At 47.0% G+C, this 8,562-nt stretch overlaps 1 pseudogene; it reads right to left on the reverse strand.

Annotated features, from left to right (window-relative positions):
* Nucleotides 1-4,264: 4,264 nt before the first annotated feature.
* LOC125510573 lies at nt 4,265-7,705 on the reverse strand (annotated as a pseudogene).
* Between the last annotated feature and the right edge of the window lie 857 nt (nt 7,706-8,562).

Here is an 8,562-nt window from a genome sequence, read left to right on the forward strand (position 1 = left end):
CGAACCAGAGACAATGAACTGGCCAGATCGTTGCCGGACTTGGTTCTTTGGGGCTGGCGGAACCTTGGACCCTGTATCAGGGAAATGCGTTTGGACGGACGAGCAAATGAACATACCAGTCAAGAAGCTAAAGCACTATATCGATGCAGCGCAGCAAGGGACGTTCGTTCCAGACAGAGAGAACAACGATCTCACAATGGCCCTCGGGAATCCTGAGCACCCTGGACGGACACGAGGCACGCCAGGCTCCGTTCCGTGGAAGGCTGGTTTTCCGGACGCAGGCGGTTACAAATGCCAGGAGAGGAGGAAAAAAGTGGAGCATGCCCAAATTCAGACGGCTGCACGAAAGGGTTCAAGTGCTAGAGGAACGAGAAGTAGCTCGCAGCAAGCGACCTGCCGAAACTACCCCCGAAGCTACCCCACCATCTCAGCGGAGAAGCAGCGTGGCTTCCACCGAGCTGCTTCAGCCGGAGCATGTCTTGACGCCTCCTGCTAGCTACCCCGTGGATGCTATCACGGAGTCTCAACATAGCCACCTTATGACGCAATGACAGAACTTCAAAGTCAAGGCGGTTGTCGGCTCTGTTCGACCTACTGAACCCGGCGCAACTTTTCACTGTAGTCCGATTCCAGAAGGATATGCCAGGGTCACGGTGGACGAAATAACGGAGGGATTTGAGGACCTCCAGCTTGACTACCCTACCGGTGAAGGGGAGACTCGGCTGGGTTCTTGTCTATTGACTCCATGCCTATGGCGGAAGGATCTCATCAAGCTTCTGAACTGGACACCTCCGCCTCCTCCGCCTCCTCCGGCGAGTCAGGGCACTCCGCCTCCTCCTCCGCCTCCTCCTCCAGCGAGTGATCAGGGCACTCAGCCTCCTTCTCCGGAGCATGGCGGCACTCCGCCTCCTTCTCCGCTTGCGCTGGCGCGCCCGAGCAGCCAGCCTCCTCCTTCTCCGCCTCATCAGCAAGGGCGGAAGAGACCCGCCACCGTTCCGGCTGCTCTGGCGCGTCGTAGTCCTTCTCCTCCGCCTCGTAAGCAAGGAAAGAAGACAGCCGCAGCCGCTCCGTCTGCTCTGCCGGCGTCTAGCAGTACAGCCAGAGGCGAGAGGCAATACAGATTCGGTCCTTCTCTGAAGACTCTAGAGAAGTTACCATACGAGAGGACCCCGGAGGAGAACGCCAAGATCGCGCGAGCCGAAGTGAGGAACTTCTTTGAAGGGGTGAAAGCAAAGAAACATCCACCTTCGGAGGAGAAGGTAGATCCGGTGAAAGCGAAGCGCACTTTGGCTGCCCTAAAAACCCAACAAAGTCTCCGCCGAAAGGCAACTATGACCGCATTATTGCAAAGTCATTTGTCGAAGCGGAGCGGTTGGGAAGTACTGTCAGTGATCAAAGGTTAAAAGAACGACGAGCTGGGAAAAAATTCCCCAGCTCGGCGAACAAGCGAACCAATCGTGCCCCCCGCTCAAGGTGCCTACTAATGATCCGAGGATGGTGCCTGGTTATAGCAATCTTGGAGATTACCTGCCCGACAATGTACATTATGAGTTCTTGGAGGTGGAGGAACACAAATACGAGTACGGGAAGCCTCTCGTCAAAGATGAAAGATCTCTAACAACGATGATGCGAAGATTCCATGATTGGTACATGAAAACCTGCAGAGAGTCTGGGGGGAGGAATACTTTGACACTGAGAGTTAGAGAGGAGCATGACCTCGTTGGAATTGAACTGTTGAATGTTCCATTTGAGGAGTTCTTCCAGTTTTTCAATCAAAAGGCCATCGATAAAGAAACGATCACTTGCTACTGTCTGTAAGTAGTACTACTTCTGTCATTAAGTCTCTCTATATAGGTCAGCTCTTTCATTGCATGTATTTATAATTATCCTCACTATATTATGTAGATTGAAGATCGCCGAATTGAAGAAAATACAAATCGATGATATTGGGTTCATTAACACAAATCTCATAGACGCAACTGAGGTTAAATATTGTGCCGAAGATACCGAGGCCAACTTGCTACGATCGTTGGTAATAAATGAAAACAAAGATATAATACTCTTTCCTTACAATTTCAAGTGAGTGTTACTGTCTTGTGCATATTCGGTTTCCCTTATTAGTCCAGGTTATAGTAATGTAATTGATGAGTTATGCATGCGTGCGCAGCTTCCACTATATTCTCCTAGAGATTAAGCTTGAGCAGGGACTAGTAACCGTCTTAAACTCGAGACGAAAAGATCCCCACGACTATGCGGACATGACTCAAATGCTCGAGAAGTAAGTTAAATCGATCATTATCCACCATATCAGCAACTTTGTTCATTTCATGATATATCAAGTAATTGTTTTCTTTGTCTCGCAGGGTTTGGAGAAAATTCACCAAAAAAGCTCCGGGACTACCGAAGAAGCTGCAATTTAGACACCCGAAAGTAAGTACTATAGTAACATGTTCCACGCATCTCCTAGTGATTCAAGCGCTAGTTTCATCAATACCATTTATAGCATGCTTGCTTATCAGTTTGATTGACCTCTATTTCTTGTAAAGTGGTTGTGGCAGGAACCCGGGAATAATTACTGTGGATACTACGTTTGTGAGTCCATCCGCCACACGACCTGTGAACGAGGGTCGCGCTATTCGTCACCCTGGGTGAGGAATTATTATTCTTCACCTCCTTTATTTTACCATCAATACACCGTAATTTTACGTTCCGTAAGTTTTGTCTTATTTCCGACGCAAAAAGGGACTGTAAGAAAATATATAATCGCCGTAAAAAATATTTTGTGTTATGTAAAATTACAAACGTAAAAACATAGTCTAAAATACACATAAACTGCAAATTTTATTGTTTTATGACCTATATTTTTATTTTCTTATGTCAAATTTTACGTAGTGAATCAATAAGAATGTAACTATTTGAATTCCACACGTAATTTAATTATGAAATGATCGTAAGATTATCTTGGGTGAAGAAAAAACTTATTCTGCACCCTGGGTGATGAATAGTAACACTGTATATATATATATATATATATATATATATATATATATATATATATATATATATATATATATATATATTGACCCCCTTGTTCAAATTAGATGTTTCGGATGCGGGATGAACTCCTAGAACCAGTTCGTATGCGAGCAATTCAAAAGGAATTGGCGGCATTCTTCCTTTACCACGTGATCGCTGAAGACGGAGAATACTATAGGGACCATGTGTTCATATATAATTAGGAGATTATATTGTAAGAGATAATTATTGTATATATGTAGCCGGTAGTGTCGGATAGATATACGAGAACTTGTTGTTCGACCAATCTCTCGGAAAAGGAGAGGTGGTCGATATCACTTCTCTTTGTATGCATATGTTCATGACGATCTTCTGTTTCCTTTATTTGCTTACTAGCTAGCGTGTCTAGTCCTCTCTATATACACGTATATATAGCGTCTTCCAAGCACGGACATAAGAGAGGACACTTCTCTCTATTAATTAGCTAGCTAACACAATATATGAAACACCTAAATTAAACCCCAAAACCCCCAACCCCCCCCCCTCCAAAAAAAATAAAAACCCCAGCCCCTGAAATGCTGGCGCTTGGATGCCTATTGGTCCCGGTTGGTGCCACCAATCGGGACCAAAGGCCCTCCTGCCTGGACTCGGCGCACCGGCCACGTGGAGACCCATCTGTCCCGGTTCGTGTAACAACCGGGACTAAAGGCCCTTATCAAAAGGCCCAAGCAAGGGCGCCGCCGCCAGGCGAAGGAAGGCCGCCACGGCCGAGAAAGCCAACGCGAATGCGAACGCCGCCAGGACGGTCGAGGCTCCCAAAAAGGCCGTCGTCCCCGGAAAATATCCACTCCCGTCGGGGTGTACAGCCTCAAGGACGGCACGATGAAGAAAATCTGGGATCTCAGAGAGCATGTCCGAAACTTTTACCCGCCGCCGGTTTGGATATTACCTTCCAAGTAATAATTAGCTAGGTTTGAGTTTTTTCTTAAGATAGCTAGCAAGTTATAACTGGAATAATTTGTACTAATTGATAAGCACATCAAATGTGTGTGTGCGCCTGATTAAATGAGATCCATGAGCATCATTCAGAATAACAAAATTTTCAAAGGAATGCAAAAGTTTTTGCCACATTTGTTTGACTATTAACCAAGAAGAATGGTGTCTACTTTACTTCATCCATTCTAAAATATGAAATAAAAGGCTTATAAGTTTTGCCCTAAGTTATGTTTTATAAATTTCACCGAGTTAATAGAGAAAATCATCAACACAGCTACGATACCAAACCAGTCAATAAATTCACCACGGAATATGTACTCCTACAGGAGTAAGACCGTTAGTGTTAAAACAACATAAAACAACAAATGTAACCATGCATTGTTGTGACACCGTAGTTCAAAGCATACATAGATGGAAAATATATGCTAGCTAGCTAAGCTAGGAGTGTTCCAACCATCACAGTAATGGCTTGTCCTTGAATTTTTACCCTCCGATTTGCAGCATCCAACTCCAGATAAAGTGTTCCGGTCCTTTTAGATACCTGATGATACATGGTAAACGAATGATTTAAGATGATTAAGCACATATTTTAGCAATTTTTTCAAACACATGCATATCAAAAGAATGATCCAGTTGGTCATAGAGGTAGTCAAGACATACTTGAAACGCCGTCAGTCTTCGTTTGCCCAGTTTTCGGCCCAGAATGGTGCTAGAGCACAATGTGCACTGCCACAAACAGGGTCCTGTTATGTAGCACAATGCCGATGGGTTATGAGATATGAAAGAAGCTGGTATATTCTCCATAGACAATATGGCCGTAATTTAATTTTCTTTCCAAAATTAAATGTAGGTGTGTTGCTATTTCTAACTCAAGAAAGAAGACCATAAGTTAAACAAGCTTCATGTACTATGGTATATATGTATTCAACTTATAGAAAGTTTACAAGATCACCTCGTCTACCCCTTTTTTCGGGGCGAAGAATCGTGAGAAGAAGTCATAACCAGATCCAGGTGGCGCCTGTCCTGTAACAATGACACCTCTGCCAGCACACTTTTTAAGTTGTTCCAAGTTAGGAAGGACATCAGCAACCTCTTCTCCCGATGAAAGTTCTACCTGAAAAAGGCCACGACGCGCAGATTCTTTTGTCATGTAGATGTATAGCATAGTTGCCTGATCTGCTACCTCATAGGAGTCGAGTTTGCAAATCCGTTGTTATGCTCAGCAAATAGGTGTAGAAAATTCTAACTCCAACGTTGTTTGGACCGTTCGAGTCAGAAGCAGTCCAACTATCCCATGTTGTGGAACAACCCTAATACTGTAGCTCCTAAATACTAATCACCACTCTCAAGTCTCAACCAGACGGTTCAGATACTGCGTACTCCAGCAGCTGCTACCCGGTTTATCCACGCCGTCACAGCCTACTGCCCCTCAGTTTTCGTTGCAGGTTGCCACGATTTTGCCATAGTTCTGAATTTTATGATTTGGCGAATATAGTTTTATATTTCTCTAAAGAAATACTACCACTATACACCCGCAAGAGAAAACTACCTCTATAACTAAATATAATACGTTTTTGCAGTTTAAATTGAACTACAAAATGTCTAATATTTTGTTATAGAGTACCCCTCTGAATTTCAGGGGCCATGGCCCTTCACACTGATTTCTTCCGGTCAAAATCAGGGTGGACACGGTCCAGGCCGGTCCGGTCCCGGTCCGAGCCGTCGTTTGGACCGACCGCCGGCGGGCCAGACCGGACCGGACCGAGGAGGCGAGCGGTCCTGTTTTGGGGGACCAGACCGATGCTGACAAAGCCCGAGCCGGACCGACTGGACCGAATGGACCGGCCAACAACTACCGGCGTCGATGTGTGCGAGTGCAGCGGCGAGGTGGGGTACGTGCATGACTGATGGGACGAAGTGGACGACGTGCGCGAGCGCCTACGTGCACGAGAAATTAGCTATCAACTGAAACTTGGGCGAAACCAACAAACTGAATTTTCTGAACCTGTTGAAACTGAACCAACGTAACTCTCTCTCTCTTTCTCTCCGTAACTACCAGTCCTAGTCTCTATTGCATGATGGCACGAGCTTATCTAGATGAGTTTGTTACGGAGTTTGTTAGCGTAGTAGCCGCACCTGCATCCTCCTCTTCTCTGTACATTTGTAACACTCGATAGATACATGAACATACGACCTGCTTCTCTCCTATTGCTCCTTCTTACACTGACGAAACTAACGAAACTGAAGTGCGTGAGAAATCCCCACGAGCACAGAGGGACTCCTCGAACAGCAGCGGTGGCTTCACCTTCAGAGCGTTGGGATTATGTCCAGTTATTCCTGGTTGTGCCGGCGACGCGTTTTTATAGCTGGGGCAGCTGGTAACCGGTGTACGTGCTGTTGCCATGGCAGGATTGGTGCCAGGTTTGGGGTCGATTCCATGGTCGAGAACATCATATCGGCGCCGGTGCGCGCACGGCAGCGATGGCGAGTGGCGTCAAGAGGCTATGGCGCATTGGAAAGTGAAGAAGGGATGAGAGGGGAAGCTCGTGGACATGATGGTTCACACGGGGGCTGCCGGTGGCCACGACGACGAGGCACGGCAGCGGCGGTGACTACGTTTTTTCGGTCCGACTGAGCGGCTCGGTTAAAGACCCGACCGGACCGACAGTTTCTTGGGCCGAAAATTGCAGCCCGGACCGACCAGATTTTCTACCGATCCTGGACCGTAACCGTCCGGTCCTGAACAGGCCACGAGCGGGCCGAAAAGCTTGCTCGTGTCGTCCACCCTGAGGTCAAATTATCCCAGCTAAGCTTTCCCGTTAAATCCGTATTATGTGCCCGTGCTTGTAGCATTGCTCAGATTGGTATCAGAATGCTCTTGACAGAGCAATGGTGAGGCAGTTATATACGTACGATGAAGTCGTCGGTGGTTGCTGCTCGGTGAACACCGACTATGGGCGTGGCCTTCAGGAATATGGACGGCAGCTCGTGGGTGGAGCTGCAGTCCACGAAAACATCGCTCGTGGGGAAATCCAGCTCGATGAACGGTTTCCCCTGCTCCTCCTCCGTCACCCGCGGCCGCGAACTTGCTCCGGGAACCTTCCGGGCGGTCAGGATCCCGGACTCGGTCACGAACTCGATCACGTCGTGCTGCTTCGGGAGGACGGCGGTGAAGAGGAAGTGAGCGGACGCCAGTGTCCCGTGCCCGCACAGCGGGACCTCGGTGGTGGGGCTGAACCAGCGGACGCGGAACCGCGGGGTGGACGACGAGCTGGAGCCTCCATCGCGGGGGAAGAGGAAGGCCGTCTGGGATACGTTGAACTCCGCAGCGACGGACTGAAGCCACTTGTCGTCATTGGCAGCGGCGTCGTCCTTCAGGAGGCACACCGCCGCCGGGTTGCCCTTGAACGGCTCGCCAGTGAAGGCATCCACCTGCGTGCATGCCAACAACCACACAAAAACTATGGACGTCGAAATGCGATGGAGCAAATTTCTTATACTAGGAGAAGAGAAAAATGGCGGATCGATCCAGGAGCCATAGCAGGTAGTTGAGCAGGTACGGGCGCAGCGCACTGACCATGGCGTACTGGACGGTTCGGTTGGCCATTTCCATGAAGCAGCTAGCTGCCTAGCTCCAAATCTGTGCAGGGTGTACTCAGTACTGGGTGTACTGGATGATGCTGGACGACGATCCACCACGTTTTCAAAAGATACTGTAGTACTAGCCACCGGCAGGTAGGGTCCTCATCTGCCTACGCACTTAAGGTCAGTTACTACAGATAATGCTATTGCCTCATAGAACATGTGGATTCACTATTCCTGACTGACATGTTTGTCGTCCATGCACCTTGCCACTCCCCCTGTTTTTATTTACTAGGTATAATTACCCGTGCGATTGCTATGGTGCCAAATAATTTTCAGCACGACAATAATAGATTAAAAATAAACTGGCAAGCCTGTCAGGATTATCGTGGAGTCTGCAGCTTGGCTTCTTCGGCTAAGTCAGAATGAGAAGAAGGAGATATATGAATCACATTTTCAGAAAATCCAAACTTTTCAAAACCCAGGCATTCTCATAGATTCGGGCATGATCTCCTAATTCCATAACACATGTGAGCCGATACAAATCAAACGTGTACAACAAATAACCTAAACTTACCCAAATAATAAAAAAAAATCTGGGATGTGTCATGCATTGTCGTGGAGTACTACTTAAATTATGGAACTAATATGTAAGGTAAGTAAATCACGTGATATAAGAAATTAATGCAAAAGTTAAGTTAATTAAGGTGGAATTGATGCGGTGGTGCAAAAGAGAAGTTAATTGATGCGATTGTGGGACGTACGTGAAGGTACGGTCAATTATGGTGTGGTGAACAAAAAATGATTGGACGAAACAAATCGGTGGAGGTACATGGTGGGAGGGGGAAAACGGTTGATAAAGAGTTTTACCTGACAGGAAGAGGAACCTTACGTATGTTTGAATTTTGAGTAGTAGAGAATTACTCAAATATTCAATTTGAGCCCCGGCTCATCTCCATTTGATGAACA

The sequence above is a fragment of the Triticum urartu genome, chromosome 1 (genome assembly GCF_003073215.2).
Source record: "Triticum urartu cultivar G1812 chromosome 1, Tu2.1, whole genome shotgun sequence".
Classification (NCBI taxonomy): domain Eukaryota; kingdom Viridiplantae; phylum Streptophyta; class Magnoliopsida; order Poales; family Poaceae; genus Triticum; species Triticum urartu.